This window comes from Salvelinus alpinus, chromosome 3, assembly GCF_045679555.1.
Source record: "Salvelinus alpinus chromosome 3, SLU_Salpinus.1, whole genome shotgun sequence".
Classification (NCBI taxonomy): domain Eukaryota; kingdom Metazoa; phylum Chordata; class Actinopteri; order Salmoniformes; family Salmonidae; genus Salvelinus; species Salvelinus alpinus.
Genome location: NC_092088.1, coordinates 10818839 through 10842285, shown reverse-complemented (window position 1 = coordinate 10842285; position 23447 = coordinate 10818839). Strand labels below are relative to the sequence as shown.

Genomic DNA, 23447 nt, shown 5'->3' with positions numbered 1-23447 from the left:
CCCGCACCACTAGAGGGATATCTTCAACCACCAACTTACAATCCTGAGACAAGGCCGAGTATAGCCCACAAAGATCTCCACCACAGCACAAACCTTAAACAGGGCATTACAGTAATACCAGGAAAACCAATGTACCTTTAAACAGGGCATTACAGTAATACCAGGAAAAACAATGCACCTTTTAACAGGGCATTACAGTAATACCAGGAAAAACAAGGCACTTTTTAGCAGGGCAAATCAAATCAAACTTTATTTGTCACATGTGCCAAATACAACAAGTGTAGACCGTGAAATTCTTACTTACAAGCCCTTAACCAACAGTGCAGTTCAAGAAGAGTTAAGAAAACATTTACCAAATAAACTAAAGCAAAAAAATAATAAAAAGTACCACAATAAAATAACAATAACGAGACTATATACAGGGGTTACCGGTAGCGAGTCAATGTGCGGGGGTACAGGTTAGTCGAGGCATTACAGTAATACTAGGAAAAACACAAAACAGTTTCCCTCCCCCATCCAGTAGTTTTATTCATATATTATTCATGTAATGTTGCTAGTCTCGTCAGGATACGGGTTCCTCTGTACTTTGAGGAGCACCTCTTAATGCTGCTCTGCATAGTTTCCTCCAGGCCTTCCCCTCTGCACAATGTGATTGATAGCTGTGCACATAATCCATTATAGCTCCCCATTGATTTAGACTGGCAATCAAAGATTACGGGTAAACCGCTGCTGTTGAGTCTCTCTCCGTGGAGACTGCTCCCTCATACAGGAGGCCAGGCATGGCCATCAGCCCCCACTGTCAGGCCGCAGTCTCAGGCTACGTCCCAAATAGCACCCTATTCCCTACATAGTACACTACTTATGACCAGAGCCCTATCGGTGCCCAATGGGCCCTGGTTAAAAGTAGTGCACTATGTAGGGAATAGGATGCCATAGGGCCCTGGTTGAAAGTAGTGCACAATGTATAGGGAATAGGGTGCCATTTAGGATGTAGTGTCTGTAATCACCAGGCTATCTGAGTAATGGCTGTGGAGCCAATCACGAGGGGACATGCTTCATCCCTGGAGCCAATCACAAGGGGACATGCTTCATCCCTGGAGCCAATCACGAGGGGACATGCTTCATCCCTGGAGCCAATCACGAGGGAACATGCTTCATCCCTGGAGCCAATCACGAGGGAACATGCTTTATCCCTGGAGCCAGTCACGAGGGGACATGCTTCATGCCTGGAGCCAATCACGAGGGGACATGCTTAATCTCTGGAGCCTATCACAGGGGACATCGTTCATCTCTGGAGCCAATCACGGTGGACATGCTTCATCTCTGGAGCCAATCATGGGGGACGTGCTTCATCTCCGGAGGCCCTCCATTTATCAAACTGCCTCCCCTTCACTTGAATGAACGCAATGTAAAATATGATGCCCCGACAGCAAGAGAGGGAGAGAGGTTCTCCTGTACATAATAATGCTATAGCCTCACAAACAAGGGCGGACTGGGACAAGAATTCGGCCTTGACATTTTATCCACACCAGCCCACATCACTGTGCACGCCGCCAACTCACCCCCCACTTATACAATATAAAAGCCAAGCTTACGACTTAGGCTATATTGTGAATTAGTGGCTGTCATATGTGTTCCTCTGAGTCAACAAGTGGTAATTACTACTACAGGTCTCCAGACTAACATGTTCTTCTGAATCATCACCTACCCTAAGTGTTCATTACATTACAGGGCTCCAGACTAACATGTTCTCCTGAATCATCACCTCCCCTAAGTGTTCATTACATTACAGGTCTCCAGACTAACATGTTCTCCTGAATCATCATCTCCCCTTAGTGTTCATTACATTACAGGTCTCCAGACTAACATGTTCTCCTGAATCATCATCTCCCCTAAGTGTTCATTACATTACAGGTCTCCAGACTAACATGTTCTCCTGAATCATCACCTACCCTTAGTGTTCATTACATTACAGGTCTCCAGACTAACATGTTCTCCTGAATCATCACCTACACTAAGTGTTCATTACATTACAGGTCTCCAGACTAACATGTTCTCCTGAATCATCACCTACCCTAAGTGTTCATTACATTACAGGTCTCCAGACTAACATGTTCTCCTGAATCATCACCTACCCTAAGTGTTCATTACATTACAGGTCTCCAGACTAACATGTTCTCCTGAATCATCACCTACCCTAAGTGTTCATTACATTACAGGTCTCCAGACTAACATGTTCTCCTGAATCATCACCTACCCTAAATGTTCATTACATTACAGGTCTCCAGACTAACATGTTCTCCTGAATCATCACCTACCCTAAGTGTTCATTACATTACAGGTCTCCAGACTAACATGTTCTCCTGAATCATCACCTACCCTAAGTGTTCATTACATTACAGGTCTCCAGACTAACATGTTCTCCTGAATCATCACCTACCCTAAATGTTCATTACATTACAGGTCTCCAGACTAACATGTTCTCCTGAATCATCATCTACCCTAAGTGTTCATTACATTACAGGTCTCCAGACTAACATGTTCTCCTGAATCATCATCTACCCTAAGTGTTCCTTACATTACAGGGCTCCAGACTAACATGTTCTCCTGAATCATCACCTACCCTTAGTGTTCATTACATTACAGGTCTCCAGACTAACATGTTCTCCTGAATCATCACCTACCCTTAGTGTTCATTACATTACAGGGCTCCAGACTAACATGTTCTCCTGAATCATCAATTAAATTAAATTGCTTCATCTAACATGTTCAGTCAGGAATGCATGATTCAAGATATTTTGATGGGCAACCTAATCCAGTGATTGTCATGAATTTTCAGTTGAAAATAACACTCTAGATGCTGTATTTTACTGTCAAAATAGGACTACAGAATTTCCATGAATTACATTCATCTTTATGTGCACTAACTAATATCATAGGCTCATTCATTTGGGTGTCAACACCAAACTCAAAACACATTAACTAGATCGCTAACTCTAAATATAATACCCACTGCTAGTAGCCATGTATTCATCCAAACAGTACATTTTATGTCCTAAAAAACGTTACAGTTGTGGCCTACTACCTAATGAGTCCTATGCCCTCGCCATGGTCGGTGCACATTTCACATTGTTTACAAATATAGAATATGTGAAGTTGTTGTCATGGCTCTGCCTGAGTAAATGTTTGTTATTTGAGTGGGATTTTGCCGTGAAGAGAAAATATACCTGATTTGATTTAAACCGCAGGAGAAGGGTAAAGAATAAAGAGAAAGAGAAAAAGATGCATGTTTTTTTAATGTTTACATATTCCTTCCCCTTGACCCATTTCTTCACGTTTGATAATCACTCCTCTTGGCTGACTAGGTGAATTTGAATGTGTTCAATGCCCTGGTTTCAACAGGTGTTGTTCCATTGTTGATATTTCAGGGGCAAAATCGTATGTGTATTTCCCACTGACAGAATAAGAATCGACTTTATACTGTATTTGTAAGAATGTATTTAGAACAAGAGTTGGAAGAACGCACAAAATATAAGAAGTTAAAATTAAATTTGTACGACAGTTTTAAATACAAATAACCTGAGAAAGACAAAACTATAGTTATATATAACATCATTGAACTGGAGGTGTCACTCTATAGCTGATTTAAAGCAGGATTTATGATTCCTAGTATCCACTGTGTTAGATGACTAATTTAAGAACATATTGGCTCCATTTTTCGGGAAATTAATTTTATCGATTTTTCTCTCAAGAGTTATTTTCTCTCTCTCAGCCAGGGATATTACTAAATTGGTTGGTAGTCAGGCTCTGGCAGGCATTTCCCTGCCCCCTCATGGTGATACCACTCACCTTATCCCCACAGCCTTTCTATACACACTACAGATTGATTGATTACAGAGGTTTTAATCAATCATCTCACCAATTTCAAAATTTTACCCTTTCCAAAATATATTTTGCCAAAGTGAATCATGTGTTTTGGTACTTAGAGGATGTATTTGAAGAGGTTCATTCAGTCTGTCAACCCTGGTGGTTTAGAGTGACTCATCATTACAGACTTGAAGTTATTGATTAATTGATTAAACATCGTATTGATTATGATGTTTAAATTAAGGTTAATCCCTCCACTGGTAATATAACATCAGGGTTAACGTTAGCCCTCCAGTTCCCATTTGGTGTGTGTGTGTGTGTGTGTGTGTGTGTGTGTGTGTGTGTGTGTGTGTGTGTGTGTGTGTGTGTGTGTGTGTGTGTGTGTGTGTGTGTGTGTGTGTGTGTGTGTGTGTGTGTGTGTGTGTGTGTAGCCCACGAGGAAACAGATGGTGACTCACAGTGCAAACATTATGATGTGCTTCTCATAAAGTTAATCCTACCAACCGATGACTTCACTGCACCAGCCTCTTCTTCAACACCACTAGACCCTGACGCTAATCTACTGCGCTCTCCTCTTAAACATTAAGTCCCCTATTTGGACTGGTTCCGACCAACATGTTTGTGTACAGAGTGCTCTGTAAACGGTGCAACAATCGATTTCTGTGCACTCCGTGAAGGCACTGGTTGTCTCTCTTCACATGTCGCTCTGCGCTCTCATCTGAGATGAAATGTGACGCCTCATTTGCGTAGCGATCGACACGTCGCATTTTTTGGCCTATGCGGACAAAGGATCGATTTCCTGGCTGTGAACTTTGCAGCTCCGCATCCAATAGAGCTCGCCAGTTTGAAGTGTTAAAAATCGGAATTGAAACCTCTGGTTCATTCAGCCATTCCTATGAGGGGAATTAATAGGGAAAGAATGGGATTTTGTCATAAATGCCTAAATTAAGGTCTGATGTTAACACAGACTCATACATATTATACGTTTTGTTCAATGAGATAGTATCAGTCAGTTAACATGACCTTTATGAATTATGAGGCCTTCATGTGCTTATTTTGATTACATAATTTCAAAAAAATAAAATACGTGTAAAATCTCCTAAACATGTATGTACCACAGACCTTATCTTCGGCGTTTATCCCCAAAAAACTATAAAACCACATTAATTTACCCATAAGCTTTGGCCAGCGAGCCATGGCAGAGACAGCCTCTGTTAGTGCCTACAAAAAAACGCCATTACTCTCTATATGGCGTATGAAACAGCAGAGCTTAGCGTTCGCAGCAAAACCAGTAACATCTTGCTGTGATGTTCGCAGATGGACCAAGAGCTCTCAACATGGAAAAATACAAAATCATTTAGTAGATTTGAAACAAGAACCTTCCAAAAAAAAGTGTGCTGAAAGCTGAAGTTGTAACGAGTTAGCAGGCATTTCAATGGGCTGCTCAGAGAACGCTGGGCAAAAAATTGTCTGTCGTCGGTTATACGAAATGGTGACTATTTTATACTGTCACTAAATATGATAATTTCATCATTGATTTCTAGCATATTTGTACTGTGTACTTGAGCTTGTGTGCTCAAAAGTGATTACACTTCAGCAATGTATAACTATTTTTACCCGAAATGTAAGATTTTATATTTTTGGCAGTATAAGCATTACTAGGCATTGTTTATGGCCCTCTCATGATAAATAATTAAGGAAAGTTAGAGGCTTTTCTCTCCAATAAGGAAGGTTAGAGGCTTTTCTCTCCAATAAGGAAGGTTAGAGGCTTTTCTCCCTACTTGTAAGGATCTGGGTGTAGCTGGTGCAGAGGAGTCAGGTGCAGGACAGCAGAGATGAGTAACACAAGGAACTTTACTCAAAATACCAAAATACATGAAGTAACACCAGGCCCACAAACAACGGACCGAACTTACAATAAACAAACATGCACAAAAACCATGGGGAAAACAAAGAGGGTTAAATAATGAACATGTAATTGTGGAATTGAAACCAGGTGTGTAAAACAAAGACAAAACAAATGGAAAATTAAAAGTGGATCGGCGGAAGTCGTGACACTAATAAAGCAACGTTAGAGGCTTTTCTCTCCAATAATGAAGGTTAGTGTAACGATCTTCGTTGGGAGAAAGAGAGGAGGACCAAAGCGCAGCGTAGTAAGTGTTCATGATTAATTTTAATAGAACAAAACTGAACACTGAAAATACAAAACAATAAAGAGAACGAACTAAACCGAAACAGTTCCGTGTGGAACACACAGACACGGAAGACAACCACCCACAAAACACAACAGAAACAGGCTCCCTAAATATGGTTCCCAATCAGAGACAATGACTAACACCTGCCTCTGATTGAGAACCATATCAGGCCAAACGAAAAACCCAACATAGAAACACAAACATAGATAACCCACCCAACTCACGCCCTGACCACACTAAAACAAAGAAATAACAAAAGAACTAGGGTCAGAACGTGACAGTATCCTCCCCCCAAGGTGCGGACTCCGGCCGCAAAACCTGAACCTATAGGGGAGGGTCTGGGTGGGCATCTGTCCGCGGTGGTGGCTCTGGCGCTGGACGTGGACCCCACCATAGTCTTAGTCCGCTTCAGTTGTGTCTTTAGAGCGGCGACCCTCGCCGCCGACCTAGGACTGGCAACCCTACTAAAGGGCCCCACTGGACTGAGGAGCGCCTCTGGACTGAGGGGCAGCTCAGCGTGCTGCCCCCCTGGACTGGCGTGCGGCTCTGGCGGCTCTGGACTGGCACGCGGCTCTGGCGGCTCCGGACTGGCGCGCGGCTCTGGCGGCTCCTGACTGGCGCGCGGCTCTGGCGGCTCCTGACTGGCTCGCGGCTCTGGCGGCTCCTGACTGGCGCGCGGCTCTGGCGGCGCTGGACAGACGGGCGGCTCTGGCGGCGCTGGACAGACGGGCGGCTCAGACGGCGCTGGACAGACGGGTGGCTCAGACGGCGCTGGACAGACGGGCGGCTCAGACGGCGCTGGACAGACGGAAGACCCTGGCGGCGCTGGACAGACGGGAGACCCTGGCGGAGCTGGACAGGGAGCACCTGTAGTGAGGAGACAGAGAGACAGCCTGGTGCGGGAGGCTGCCACCGCAGGGCTGGTGCGCGGAGGTGGCACCGGATAGACCGGACCATGGAGGCGCACTGCAGGTCTTGAGCACCGAACCTGCCCAACCCTACCTGGCTGAATGCTCCCCGTAGCCAAGCCAGTGCGGCGAGGTGGAATAGGCCGCACTGGGCTGTGCTGGCGAACCGGGGACACCATGCGTAGGGCTGGTGCCATGTACCCCGGCCCGAGGAGAAGCACTGGAGACCAGATGAGTTGAGCCGGCTTCATGGCACCTGGCTCGATGCCCACTCTAGCCCGGCCGATACGAGGCGCTGCTATGTACCGCACCGGGCTATGCCTGCTCACCGGGGACACCGTGCGCCTCACGGCATAACACTGTACCTGCCCGGTCCCTCTCTCTCCAAGGTAAGCACGGGGAGTTGGCTCAGGTCTCCTACCTGGCTTAGCCACACTCCCCGTGTGCCACCACCCAATACATTTTTGGGGCTGCCTCTGGCTTCCAGCCACGCTTACGTGCAGCCTCCTCATACCACCGCCTCTCCGCTTTCACTGCCTCCAGCTCAGCATTGGGGCGGCGATACTGTCCAGCCTGTGCCCAGGGTCCCTTGCCGTCCAGAATCTCCCCCCAGGTCCAAGAGTCCTGCGATCGCTGCTGCTGCTGCTTTTGCCTGTTACCACGCTGCTTGGTCCTTTGTTGGTGGGTGGTTCTCTAACGATCTTCGTTGGGAGAAAGAGAGGAGGACCAAAGCGCAGCGTGGTAAGTGTTCATGATGAATTTTAATAGAACAAAACTGAACACTGAAAATACAAAACAATAAAGAGAATGAACTAAACCGAAACAGTTCCGTGTGGAACACACAGACACGGAAGACAACTACCCACAAAACACAACAGAAAACAGGCTCCCTAAATATGGTTCCCAATCAGAGACAATGACTAACACCTGCCTCTGATTGAGAACCATATCAGGCCAAACGAAAAACCCAACATAGAAACACAAACATAGATAACCCACCCAAATCACGCCCTGACCACACTAAAACAAAGAAATAACAAAAGAACCAGTGTCAGAACGTGACAGTTAGAGGCTTTTCTCCCCAATAAAGGAAAGTTAGAGGCTTTTCTCCCCAATAAAGCAAAGTTAGAGGCTTTTCTCCCTAATAAAGCAAAGTTAGAGGCTTTTCTCCCTAATAAAGCAAAGTTAGAGGCTTTTCTCCCCAATAAAGCAAAGTTAGAGGCTTTTCTCCCTAATAAAGCAAAGTTAGAGGCTTTTCTCCCCAATAAAGCAAAGTTAGAGGCTTTTCTCCCTAATAAAGCAAAGTTAGAGGCTTTTCTCCCCAATAAAGCAAAGTTAGAGGCTTTTCTCCCCAATAAAGGAAAGTTAGAAGCTTTTCTCCCCAATAAAGGAAAGTTAGAGGCTTTTCTCCCTAATAAAGGAAAGTTAGAGGCTTTTCTCCCTAATAAAGGAAAGTTAGAGGCTTTTCTCCCCAATAAAGGAAAGTTAGAGGCTTTTCTCCCTAATAAAGGACAGTTAGAGGCTTTTCTCCCTAATAAAGCAAAGTTAGAGGCTTTTCTCCCTAATAAAGCAAAGTTAGAGGCTTTTCTCCCTAATAAAGCAAAGTTAGAGGCTTTTCTCCCTAATAAAGGAAAGTTAGAGGCTTTTCTCCCTAATAAAGCAAAGTTAGAGGCTTTTCTCCCTAATAAAGCAAAGTTAGAGGCTTTTCTCCCCAATAAAGGAAAGTTAGAGGCTTTTCTCCCTAATAAAGCAAAGTTAGAGGCTTTTCTCCCCAATAAAGGAAAGTTAAAGGCTTCACATCAAATCAACTTGTATTAGTCACATACACGTGTTTAGCAGATGTTATTGTGGGTGTAGCGAAATGCTTATTGGGGAGCTTTTCTCCCCAATAAAGGAAAGTTAGAGTATTTTCTCCTCAATAAACAGAAGACTGGAAGGCATAACACAATGATGACTCTGGAGAAATATTCAACCTGTTCTTTTGTATTTCCTCACACGTTCACCCAAAGGCCAGACGACGACTCTCGATGAATACATCCAGATTCTTATTCAACAATCGGACGTCTTTTGTGGATTCTTTTTTTTTTTTTTTTTCACCCAATCATCCCAAGGTTTTACACTGCATTCTTAGGTCTCTTTTGTACCGTTCTCGTCAAATCACAAATCAATTGCAACCGGGGTCTTCCATAAAGAAACCTTTATCACAGAAAATGACAGACAGTCAACTGTGAAAAGCCTGTGTATTTTCCCTGTCACAGACAGCGCACACTGTATGCTTTTGTGGCCAGTATTGTCCTGGTCTGATTGTTAATGAGTTTGGAATTAGCTTGGTTTATTGACAGGAGACTGGAGACTGCGTCTCCCCGCTGGGTTTCATTATACAGTGGAAGGAAAGCATGAGAATTAAGGGGAACAACCTGCATGTGTGCATCTGCTTGGGTGACTTGTTTGACCACTGTGAAAACATGTCAGAACAGCAGCCTAGTAGTTGACCTAATAACTGTGTTGTGATTGCAGTAAGTAGGGGGGTCATTTTAGTTGGTCTGAATCTGGATGTGATCTCCAATTCCATCGGAATGTCAGGCATGACGTGAATGGGAATATTCTCTGGGGTGGGTGGCTCTCTGCCACGGCAGACTGAAGGTAATTAGTTAATACTACTGACGACAGGAGGCATTAATACTGACAAGAAGTTATTCGTCCATAACACATCACAGACGCAGAGAGAGAATGAGAGCGGGAGATGTTTTTCCGAGATGTCAAAAGATGTATAATTCAGGTCTTAGCAGCACAGCTGGGTACAGTACATTTTACACAGATGGCTGTACTGCCCTACCAAACAAAAAGACACTAACTGCTTATTTGGTCGAAATGAGTTATTGTCATTTTTGCTACATTAAATACAGGCTTAATCATGTGGACGAGTATCCTGCCTCGATTGTATTGTGTTTTTGAGAAAATGGGGGTCATATTAGCAGTAACGGTACTAGGTTACTGTGAAACCAAGGTAAGAAAAAGCAATTTCTCTCAGTTCCATGCTATGAGCAGTTACTTCCTTTTTGCTTGGTAGTGCAGTGTGTCTCAACAGGTCAGAGGTCAAAGCCCTTCAGATGAAACTTCCTCAACTGGCTACAGAGTCTTCCCATGGTCGATACTTGAGAAAGCACTAAAATATAGCAGTGCCATTTTACAACCTCTGTAGGTCTCAATGGGCTTTAATTGCTTTTCTTTCTCTTTCCCTCTTTCGCTCTTCTTGTCTCTTTCTCTATTTCTCTCTCTCTCCCTCTTTCGCTCTTCTTGTCTCTTTCTCTATTTCTCTCTCTCTTTCCCTCTCGCTCTTCTTGTCTCTTTCTCTATTTCTCTCTCTCTTTAGCTCTTCTCGTCTCTTTCTCTCTCTCTTTCACTCTTTTGCTCTTCCTGTCTCTTTCTCTATTTCTCTCCTTTCTCTCTCTCTCTCTCTCTCTCTCCCTCCCCATTTTATCCTGCAGCAGTGATTCTTTGTAATGAGCTTTTCGACAGGATGATATGAATCCAGGAATTAAAACAGCATTTTTCACCTTGATCAACAGACTGTGTGAAGAACTGAAAATAAAACTCTGCCTCTCACATTTTTTATCGAATCTCGCTCTCCCTCTCTCTCGCTCACCCTGTTCTATTTGTCCTTAGGGGGGTGCTGCGAGATGGAAAGTTAATGAAGAAAGCTTGTTTTAGAGCAGACTGGTCAACTCTGACAGCTTTGTTTTGTGCTGTTGTTAACCACCACCAACACAATCCGCTTTGATGCCTGACTTAACCCAAACCTCTGTATCAGTTAAACGTTCATATTTAACATCACACTTCTAAAGCACTGTAAATCTACTGTATATTTGTATGATTAGCATAAGCTACACAACAGGCATCAGTGACTGGTATTTGTTCTTTATGACGCTGCAGTGGAAGAGCTCTGAGCAGCTAAATCACTGAGAACTTTAAGTCCATCCAAATACCTCTGATTCTACTGCTGTGCTACTTCTGTGTTCTTATTGGGCCCGATTCAGACTTGGGAAAAGTTGGTATTCAGAATTACCTTATGCAGGTGTGTAGTGGGCTTTTGCAGGCGTGAGTCTCTGTATGTAGCCTCGCTACTTTTATAGCCTCGCTATAGCCTGTCTTTTTACTGTTGTTTTATTTCTTTACTTACCTATTGTTCACCTAACACCTTTTTTGCACTATTGGTTAGAGCCTGTAAGTAAGCATTTCACTGTAAGGTCTACTACACCTGTTGTATTCGGCGCACGTGACAAATAAACTTTGATTTGATTTGAGTCCCTTTCGCACACTGAATAAATGTAATTCAACCCCTGAAACTCTCCCACCACTTGCTGGCCAACAGATCTTCTCGTGGAGTTTTCATACAATAGGGTTTTCGGTACATTTTACATTTACATTTAAGTCATTTAGCAGACGCTCTTATCCAGAGCGACTTACAAATTGGTGCATTCACCTTATGATATCCAGTGGAACAACCACTTTACAATAGTGCATCTAACTCTTTTAAGGTACATGTACAGTACATGTATCTAAAGCCATCGCTTTTGGTGTACCTGTAGTGCTTTCCTGAAGTCAAATGACCAAATCACACTCTAGTGGCCTCCTGGGTGGAATGGTATTAATTGTTTTCATAATTTCATAATTAATAAACATTATTTCAAAATATCCCGCAGAAAATCCGGTGTTTCTATGTCAAACGGTTTTGTCATATTTCAGTCTTCTGTGATGTTTATAGAGTGTAATATTGGAATGCAAACTCAAAATAGAATACATTTCAACGCTGGGTATCTGACATGGTCCAGGTGTCTTCTTTGTTTTAAGCCCATAACCATGTGTGTGTGAGGTTTCAAAGTAGATTTGTTTTTAAACGACCAAGAAACACTCTGGGTGACCCTGATTTAGCCTACGGCACTAAAAGGTTCATTTGAATTTTCTCAGCAGACTCACTAGAATATATGGAGAGAAGGGTTCTGAATATTAGGGATCAATGAAAGAAAGCCGTGTAAAAACACTCATATATGTCTCCTTTCCAGCACCAATTGGTAGATCTAAAAATACTCTGATCTTGCATATTATTTAGGGTTAGGAAAATATTTATGAATTAAAAAGAAAACTGTTTTGGAGAGCCTTTACGCATAAAATATATTGGTGAATAAAAAAATACATTAGTTTGATTCATCCTGTTGCCATATTCAATTGTTCAACTCATGACATATTGGAAGGTGAGAAAAGCGTACAATGGTGGTTGAACAATAGTCGTATAAATCTACCCTAATAATCCTCACTAATCACGTAACTGTGATGACAACGGTCCAGTGGTCATGAAGCAGGCTCCAGGTTTAAGGAAGAAATAAAGGCTAATGATAGTGGCTAATATTTAACATGATACAAATTGTAAAAAATGCTATTAAAAGTCCTGGCACATAATTAAAACAAATCAACTCGGCAGGCACGGCGCCAGGATTCTTTCTCTCCCGGTGCTACGGGAGGGTGGCTTGACCAATACGTGGCAGTGCTAAGAAAATAGTTGATTTTCATGACTATTTACAATTGCATTTATTTTATATGCATAATCAGACAACTGTGCATTGGTAATAATGTTTCGGATGAAATGGCTATCACAACGACACAAATGAAATTAATAATATCTAAAGTGCAGCCACAAGGAGAAGTGCAATGCATTTAGCCTGTGCACACACTTGCATAACGAACTGGCTATCATCACAATCTTAGTGATTAGATTTCTATTGCAAACGAAAATAACTTGTAGGCCGCTGATATACATGCGTCCTGCTGTGCTTTGGTTATAATGTTACAGATTAAATGTCTATCACAACGTCAGAAATGAAAGGAATAATATCCACACTGCAGCCACAACGAGAAGTGCATTTTCCCTATGCCTGTCAACTGTGCATACATGGTGTAAAACGAGCTGGCTATCATCACAATCTTAGCAATTATATTTCTATTGCAAACTGACTTGTAGGCCGACTGGCCGACAATATGCTGCGTCTTCTTGTTCTATCCAGATCCAGATCAGTGTGATTGAATCATGTTCCCCCCACTGGACAGGCACTCTGTCAATAAATAAAAGGCTTTTCAGTTACTCACCAAGTGTTGTTTTATAGAAGGACGATGCGTCTGTTTTTGTGGTTCAGTGAGAATCCAGGGCCTTGGTTTTTTCTGCGTGTACGGACAGGCAGGCAAGGTTTCTGAGTCAAGGGTTTGCCCAGTATTTCATTCTGTATGTCATGATGCGTGTAATTAGCATTTCTAGTATTATCTGAGATTTTCTGTGCGACTGTTTAGTCGAATTTGCCTATGACCTGTAAAAGTTGAAGGAAGTTTCCCTGGTTGACAGCCATGTCGTTTTCTATGTCTCCTCTCTGTGAAAGTCCCTGGTATGCAGGGTAACGCAATGACTCCACAACTGCTCTCATATACTCTCTGTTCTCTCTGACTATCTTTGATTGTCCATCACTTAGAGCATTGCATATTGTTGAGCCAGACTCTTTCTGAATAGTCCACTCATTCCACGCTGTCATTGCATATTTATGCTCCACACTAGCATTGTGTGTCTTGAATAAACTTGTCGCCTTCTGGTAGCCATCGTGGGTAAATGCTGCCTTCTCTTCACCGTGGTTTCCTGGATGTTGAAAGTGGCGGCATGCAAAGCAGAAAGCACGGCCCTTTGAAATAGAATATTCCAGCCATTTGTAATCCTCATATCATCTACGATTGAAGTAGCGATCCTGCAGTCCAGCTTTTGTGGCTGGATAACACTGAAGAAGAGGACGCCTTGGTTCTTCAACAGGTGACTGGCTTAAATCAATCAGAGCTGTGGCTGTGCTAACAGTGCAGCTAACGGTGGCTGTGGAGCAGCTAGCAGTGACTAACTGCTCTGGCGCTCTCTCACGTCGTGGCTCACAAGTTTCTCTCTCCGACTCCTCTTTCTTATCTCCCTCTTCTTCTTTGGCCCCCTCGGAGACAGGGTCAGGGTCTGGATTTTCATTTTCTACCCGCAATCTTCTTGATCAGAAAACGATCCATCGTAACGGGGCGAGATGGGCGACTAGCTAGCTAGAAGTTAGCTCACATAACGTAGCCTAACGTACGCAAGCACACACCCCAGACAACCCCCCCCACACACACACACGTCATAGGGTACACACGTCATAGGGGTACACACGTCATAGGGGTACACACGTCATAGGGGTACACACGTCATAGGGGTACACACGTGGCACGAGCACACAGACAGGGATCGGATTGTAAACAAAATGTCTGGTTATTAACTTTTATATATTTCTTTATTTAAAAATCCAAAAATACTAAAATGCTTGAAGGGGCTTAACCTCTAATTCCTCCCAAACCTGGATCCGGGAGCACCCCCATCAGTAAAAAAGCTGACTAGCATAGCCTAGCATAGCGTCACAAGTAAATACTAGCATCTAAATATCATTAAATCACAAGTCCAAGACACCAGATGAAAGATACACATCTTGTGAATCCAGCCATCATTTCTGATTTTTAAAATGTTTTACAGGGAAGACACAATATGTAAATCTATTAGCTAACCACGTTAGCAAAAGACACCACTTTTTTTACTCCACCAGTTTTTTACTCCATCAGTAGCCATCACTAATTCGACCAAATAAAGATATAAATAGCCACTAACCAAGAAACAACTTCATCAGATGACAGTCTGATAACATATTTATTGTATAGCATATGTTTTGTTCGAAAAATGTGCATATTTCAGGTATAAATCACAGTTCTACATTGCAGCTGCAATCTGAAATAGCGTCGATGCAGGCAGAATAATTACAGAGACCAACGTCAAATACCTAATTACTCATCATAAAACATTTCTGAAAAATACACAGCGTACAGCAAATCAAAGCCCAACATCTTGTGAATCCAGCCAATATGTCAGATTTTTTAAGTGTTTTACAGCGAAAACACAATATAGCATTATATTAGCTTACCACAATAGCCAGAAACACAACCGCATTTACCAGCAGCAAATGTTAGCGATCGTAACAATCCAGCAAAAGATATATAATTGGAAGAACCTTGATAAACTTCATCAGATGACAGTCCTGTAACATCATATTACACAATGCATATAGGTTTTGTTCGAAAATGTGCATATTTAGCAGCACAAATCGTGGTTATACAATGTGATCAGTAGCAGCATTTCATGCATTCTGGCCGGCGCCATCTTGGAGAGGCACCTAATCTAATCGATAAATAATCGTAAACTTGACTAAAAAATACAGGTTGGACAGCAAATGAAAGATGCATTAGTTATTAATGCAACCGCTGTGTTAGATTTTTAAAATTAACGTTACTAGACATACAGTGTGCGTTACAGCCAGACCAGTGCCGCAATAATGGCGGACAAATCCTTTTACATTTTTCCACATAAATACGGAATAACATCATAAATAGCTCTTACTTTTGGACGAGCTTCCATCAGAATCTTGGGCAAGTTGTCCTTTGTCCAAAAGAATCGTTGCTCGGTTGTAAAACGTCCTCTTCAACTTTGGAACTAGCAGCTAACAATAGCTATGTGGCGCAGACATGCCCAAATGTTCAAAACGCAATACTAAGGAAATTCCGAAAACCGCAATATACTCGCATAAACTGATATAACTCAGTTTAAAATAACTTCGTTATGATGTTTCTAACACCTACATCGAATTAAATCACAGACGGATATATCTTAGGCCTATAACGAGAGCTTTTGAGCATGCCATCCTGAGGTCCTCCTTTGCGTCTTGACGAACGTCGAAAAGAGCGCACCCCCCATGCCATGGCCTTTTATAAGGTCTGAGATCTACGTAGAAACTCCATTCCAATTCTCATTGGTTACTGACATCCAGGGAAAGGCGCGTGCAGTTCATGTCGACCCATAGGATACATACAGAGCTTTAAACTGATCTGAGAACAGAGCCTCGTTTTCAGACCTTCGCAGTTCCTGTCATGAATTTCGCTGCAGAAAGAGTTCTGTTTCACCCACAGACATAATTCAAACGGTTTTAGAAACTAGAGATTGTTTTCTATCCAATAGTAATAATAATATGCATATTGTACGAGCAAGAATTGAGTACGAGGCAGTTTAATTTGGGAACGATAAATGTCCAAGTTGAAACAGCACCCCCTATAGTGGCAAGAGGTTTTAACTGGGGCTACGCAGATTTGTGACGTGGCTATAGCCTCCCCCCTAGCCCCAGTGTAGTGCCGTGCTTGCAACTCGGTAAGTTCGGCCCTATACTGTCATTTGCCCATTGCTACAGAATTCTATAGTTTGCATCTTTAAATTTCATCCCTTCAAGGTTAGAAGGCATTTCATAAACGTCGCTGTGGAAACGGTGATATGTTGATGTGCTTCTGTTTGTTGCCATATGACTGGTTTCATTTTTGTCTCCAGCGATTATAAGGTAAAATAGATCTACAACAATTGTAATTTACATTTACAATCCCCTCATCTAAACAGATGACTAATTTACCCAGGTCTTATCAATAGCTGTTATCAATGTATAAATGACAGTGGATGGAGATTGGTGTTATTTCTATCGAGGGAAAAAAATGAAGTAGAAGTTGTTCCACTTGCAACCGACAGGTTGCTCAACCTTATTCATTTTTTCCTGGCACGTAAAGGTGGTGGAATTATGATGGGATTAATTCAGGGGCAGAATATGGTGTATCTGTAGACACACGTTCATTTCTTTGATCTTCACCCCAAACGAATAGCGAGTGAATAGCATGTTTATTTCATGCTTAAGTTCAAGGCTAGATTACGCGTAGAGAGAAAAGTTCAATCTCTCCCTACCCAGGCTGCTGTCCCCACTTGCTGCAACATGTCCACCATTGTTCCTGTACCCAAGAAAGCAAAGGTAACTGAACTAAATCACTATCGCCTGTTGCACTCACTTCTGTCATCATGAAGTGCTTTAAGAGGCTAGTTTAGGATCATATCACCTCTACCTTACCTGACACCATAGATCCACTTCAATTTGCTTACCGTCCCAATAGATCTACAGATGATGCAATTGCCCTGCACACTTCCCTATCCCATCTGGACAAGAGGAATACCTATGTAAGAATGTTGTTCTTTGACTATAGCTCAGCATTCTAAACCATAGTACCCTCCAAGCTCATCATTAAGCTCGGGGCCCTGGGTCTGAACCCCGCCCTGTGCAACTGCATACTGGACTTCCTGACGGGCCGCCCCCAGGTGGTGAACGTAGGAAACAACACCTCCACTTCTCTGATCCTCAACACAGGGGACCCACAAGGGTACGTGCTCAGCCCTCTCCTGTACTCCCTGTTCACCTATGACTGCGTGGCACGCCTCCAACTCAGTCATAAAGTTTGCAGACGACCCAACAGTAGTAGGCCTGATTACCAACAATGACGAGACAGCTTACAGAAAGGGGAATTATGCACACTTAACACTTGAGAGAGAGAGAGAAGCGGTGGAAGAGAAGGGAAGAGGAGAGGGAGAAGGGAAAAGTAGGGAGGGAAGAGGAAGGGAAGAGGAGGGAGAGAAGAAGAGGGAGAGAAGCGTTTTAATGTTTTTCTAGCTCTGAGAATGTACCTCTCCAATCTTCCTTTTTCTGTGTGTTTTACATTTGTTCTTGAAATTACCTCTAGGCAGGCTAACTCCAGCTCATTGATTTCATCAGACTGATAGCGATGTTGCTGTGGAGGCCGCAGTAAAGGCCTGAGACACACTAGAGCTCTTGTAGATGTATTTAGCAGAAATCGAAATGAAAATCTCAGAAAATATTGGCTCTCGCTGATGGCAGACAAGCTAGGCAGGGGGCTGTGGGGGGCAGTGAAATCTCTGTTGCTTTAGTCAAAATAGCCTACACTGCAATGTTTGGTTTGTTGTGGTGCAGCTATAGACTACCTGTATTCAAGTGTTCATATAGCCAAAACCCCAAGAGGTCTGGACTAAATAATGTCCTTTTTTATCTGTTTTGCTATGTTGTTACTGTCAGTTCAGAAGTCTTTGTTAAGGTTTTTGCTAAAGTACAAATAATATAAAACACCAAATATCAGTGGGTATCCTGTAATATATGAATAAATATTCACTGTTAGAAATGGCAGATTCTTATTTTCAATACAACACAAATATAAAGAACTGTATTGCTGGTTCGCTATGTATTTACCGCAGCGTACTATAAATTATGATGCATTGTGGAGAAAACTTGTGAGGGAAGAAAGAATCGCTGGCTCATTAAACTATTTTAATGTGTGTCTTGTAAGAGGCTATACTTGTTGCACCCTTTAGTGAGAGAGCTGTACCAATTGAAGTGATATGTGGTAGTGGTTCCCTAACAATGAAATATATACAGGGCACAGATCAGAGTGATAGAGGGTCTTAAAGTTCTGCCTTGTAAGCAACATCGGAGAAGGTGTGTTTGTAGAGGTTTATATAGCTAGATATCTACTCTACTGGTAACACATTTTGACTGTAGGGTGTCAGCAAATTTTATTAAAAGTTTACTTAATTAATCAATGCATCAAAGTTGCTTGACGTAGGCGTTTCAAAGAGCTGTCAGTCAAGGTGAGCTCGTGAATCTAAGCTCCCCCCCATTCAACCTGTCTTTTCAAACTAGATATAGCTAAGTGGCTATACAGTATGTCGCACCAGAGGCTGCTCCAAAACACCACCGGCAGAGAATAGGTATTCCGAGTGGACTTCTAGTCCAACTCAGGAGGCGTGCAAACCATCCACCGCTTCCGTGTATTTTACTTGTTAATATTCAGTCTATAGATAATAAAGTAGACAAGCTCAGGGTGAGGATCTCCTTCCAGAGAGACATCAGGGATTGTAACATACTCTGTTTCATGGAAACATGGCTCTCTCTGGTAATACTGTCCCCGTCCATACAGCCAGCTGGGTTCTCAGTACATCATGCAGACAGGAAGAAAGAACTCTCTGGGAAGAAAAAAGGCGGGGGTGTATGTTTCATGACTAACTACTCATGGTGTGATTGTCCTTTTGTTCAGCCGGCCTAGAATACCTCACAATCAAATGCCAACCCGAATTACCTCCCAAAAGAGAATTCTCTTCGGTTATAGTCACAGCCGTATATATTCCCCCTCAAGCCGATACCCCGACGGCCCTCAAAGAACTACACTGGACTTCATTCAAACTGGAAACCACATATCCTGAAGCCATATTTATTGTAGCAGGGGATTTAAACAAAGCAAATTTGAGGAAAATGCGACCGAAGTTCTACCAACACATTGACTGTAGTACTCGCTCTGAGAAAATATTGGACCACTGCTACTCAACTTTTCAAAAATCCTATTAGGCCCTCCCCTTCCCTCCCTTCAGCAAATCTGATCACGACTCCATTTTGCTCCTCCCTTCCTATAGGCAGAAACTCAAACAGGAAGTACCCGTGCTAAGGTCTATTCAACCCTAGTCTGACCAATCGAAATCCATGCTTCAAGATTGTTTTGATCACGCGGACTGGGAAGCCTCTGAGAATAACATAGACGAAAATGTGGATACGGTGACTGAGTTCATCAGGAAGTGTATAGGAGATGTTGTATCCAGTTTGACTATTAAACCCTACCCAAACCAGAAATTGTGGCTAGATGGCAGCATTCGCACTGAAAACGCGAACCACCGCATTTAACCATGGCTAGGTAACTGGGAATTTGGCTGAATACAAAACAGTGTAATTATTCCTTCCATAAGGCAATCAAACAGGCAAAACATCAGTATAGAGACATAGTGGAGTCTCAATTCAACGGCTCAGATACGAGATGTATGTGGCAGGGTCTACAGACAATCAAGGGCTACAAAGGGAAAACCAGCAATGTAGCGGACACCGATGTTTTGCTTCCGGACAAGCTAAACACCTTCTTCGCCCACTTTGAGGATAACACAGTGCCACCGTCGTGGCCCGCTACCAAGGACTGTGGGCTTGCCTTCTCTGTGGCCAATGTGAGTAAGACATTTAAGCATGTTAACCTTCGCAAGGCTGCCGGGCCAGACGGCATCCCTAGCCGCGTCCTCAGCATGTGCAGACCAGCTGGCTGGAGGGTTTACGGACATATTCAATCTCTCCCTACCCAGGCTGCTGTCCCCACTTGCTTCAACATGTCCACCATTGTTCCTGAACCCAAGAAAGCAAAGGTAACTGAACTAAATCACTATCGCCTGTTGCACTCACTTCTGTCATCATGAAGTGCTTTAAGAGGCTAGTTTAGGATCATATCACCTCTACCTTACCTGACACCATAGATCCACTTCAATTTGCTTACCGCCCCAATAGATCTACAGATGATGCAATCGCCCTGCACACTTCCCTATCCCATCTGGACAAGAGGAATACCTATGTAAAAATGTTGTTCTTTGACTATAGATCAGCATTCAAAACCACAGTACCCTCCAAGCTCATCATTAAGCTCGGGGCCCTGGGTCTGAACCCCGCCCTGTGCAACTGCGTACTGGACTTCCTGACGGGCCGCCCCAGGTGGTGAACATAGTAAACAACACCTCAACTTCTCTGATCCTCAACACAGGGGCCCCACAAGGGTTCGTGCTCAGCCCTCTCCTGTACTCCCTGTTCACCTATGACTGCGTGGCCACGCACGCCTCCAACTCAGTCATCAAGTTTGCCGACGACACAACAGTAGTGATTACCAACAATGACGAGACAGCCTACAGAAAGGAGGTGAGGGCCCTGGAAGAGTGGTGCCAGGAAAATAACCTCACTCAACATCAACAAAACAAAGGAGCTGATCGTGGACTTCAGGAAACAGCAGACGGAGGACGCCCCTATTCACATTGATGGGACCGCAGTGGAGAAGGTGTAAAGCTTAAAGTTCCTCGGCATACACATCACTGACGATCTGAAATGGTCTACCCACACAAACAGTGTGGTGAAGAAGGTGCAACAGCGCCCCTTCAACCTCAGGAGGCTGAAGAAATTTGACCCTAAAACCTCACAAACTTATACAGATGCACAATTGAGAGCATCCTGTAAGGCTGTATCACCGCCTGGTACGGCAACTGCGCTGTCCACAACCGCAGGCCTCTGCGGTCTGCCCAACGCATCACCGGGTGCATACTACCTGCCCTCCAGGACACCTACGGCACCCGATGTCACAGGAAGGCCAAAAGATCATCAAGGACATCAACCACCTGAGCCACGGCCTGTTCACCCCGCTATCATCCAGAAGGCGAGTTCAGTACATGTGCATCAAAGCTGGGACCGACTGACTGAAAAACAGCTTCTATCTCAAGGACATCAGTCTGTTAAATAGCCATCACTAGCCGGCTTCCACCCGGTTACGCATCACCGCACCTTAGAGGCTGCTGTCCTATATACATAGACTTGAAATCACTGGCGACTTTAATAATGGAAAACTAGTCATTTTAAAACTGTTTTCATACTGCTTTACTCATCTCATATGTATTTACCGTATTCTATTCTACTGTATTTTTGTCAAAGCCACTCTGACATTGCTCAATCTAATATTTCTTAATTCCATTCTTTTACTTTTAGATGTGTGTGTATTGTTGTGAATTGTTAGATATTACTGTACTGTTGGAGCTAGGAACACAAGCATTTCGCTACACCCGCAATAACATCTGCTAAATACGTGTATGTGACCAATAACATCTGCTAAATACGTGTATGTGACCAATAACACTTGATTTGACTGTAAGTTGCTAAGCACATGAGCGTACGTTGAATGACCAAAATGTAAATGTAAACGTAAAAATGTAAACTTGCATAGAACACTGAGTAATATGTCTCTGCATGGATAATTCCAGTAATATACTGTACATTATATTACAGTAACAGTTTTGGTATCATAAAATGGATTACCGTAAAATGGATTACAGAAGCTGTACTGTAAAATAAATTACAGTAACTTACTATCCAATTGCTGTGTCACTCCCGCTCCCTCTCTCTGGCGCCTGAGTCATCATTACACGCATCAGCGCTTCATTGGACTCACCAGGACTCACTTATTTATTGCCTCCCCTATATCTGTCTATTGCTCAGTTTCAAATCAAATCAAACTTTACTTGCCACATGCGCCAAATACAACAAGTGTAGACTTTACCGTGAAATGCTTACTTACAAGCCCTTAACCAACAGTGCAGTTCAAGAAGATTAAAATAATTACCAAGTCGGCTAAAATAAAAAGTAATAATAAAAAGTAACACAATAAGAATAACAATAACGAGGCTATATACAGGGGGCACCGGTACTGAGTCAGTGCAGGGGTACAGGCTAGTTGAGGTAATCTCTACATGTAGGTGGGGAAGTGACTATGCATAGGTAACAAACAAACAGCGACTAGCAGCAGTGTACAAGAGGTGGGGGGGGGGGGTTCAATTGTCCTGTGGCAATTTTTATGAATTGTTCAGCAGTCTAATGGCTTGGGGGTAGAAGCTGCTGAGGAGCCTTTTGGTCCTAGACTTGGCGATCCGGTACCGCTTGCCTTGCAAAATCAGAGAAAACAGTCTATAACTTGGGTGACTGGAGTTTCTGACAATTTTATGGGCTTTCCTCTGACACCGCCTATTATATAGGTCCTGGATGGCAGGAAGCTTGGCCCCAGTGATGTACTGGGCCGTTCGCACTACCCTCTGTAGCGCCATACGGTCAGATGCCGAGCAGTTGCCATACCAGGCGGTGATGCAACCAGTCAGGATGCTCTCGATGGTGCAGCTGTAGAACCTTTTGAGGATCTAGTGTTTCATCCCAGCGTGAGCATTAGTGTTGTCTTTGTTCCCCTTGCCCCGACGCTGTCCTTGTTTTATTTCATGTCGGTTATTTATTAAATATTCACTCCCTGTACTTGCTTCTCGTCTTCCAGCGTCTGTCCTGACATGCTGCCAGTAAGTTACTGTACATTTACAGGAAATGTTTTATAGTGTGTGTGCGCATGTGCGTGAGTGTGTGTGCTTGCGGGTGTGTGTGTGTGTGTGCGTGTGTGCGTGTGTGCGCGTGGGTGTGTGTTGCTAGTCATTCAGAGGTGGGGAACGTAGGCCTGTACCAGTATCTGTTGCTGTGTGGGAGGTGGGAGGCAGGCTCTATGAGGATGGTTGTATGCAGATGGTTAATCGATAATGATGGATCAAAGTGCCGCATTGCTGTGTGTGTGTGTGTGTGTGTGTGTGTGTGTGTGTGTGTGTGTGTGTGTGTGTGTGTGTGTGTGTGTGTGTGTGTGTGTGTGTGTGTGTGTGTGTGTGTGTGTGTGTGTGTGTGTGTGTGTGTGTGTGTGTGTGTGTGTACAGTATGTGTGAGAGCCTCTCTGGTAACCCGGATTACGGAACACAGCTGATATCTACACCTCCTCTTCTCTTTCATCTCGCCATTTCACCTCCCCCCGTTTTACTCCTTTAGTATTATATCCGTTCCTTCTTGTCATCCTTTTAAACTGCAGCTCTTCT

At 43.4% G+C, this 23447-nt stretch overlaps 1 protein-coding gene across 9 annotated transcripts in view; it reads left to right on the top strand.

Moving 5' to 3' along the window:
- LOC139570003 (protein shisa-6-like) overlaps positions 1 to 23447 on the top strand; it is a 197957-nt gene that overhangs the window by 143628 nt on the left and 30882 nt on the right. The window lies entirely within an intron of this gene.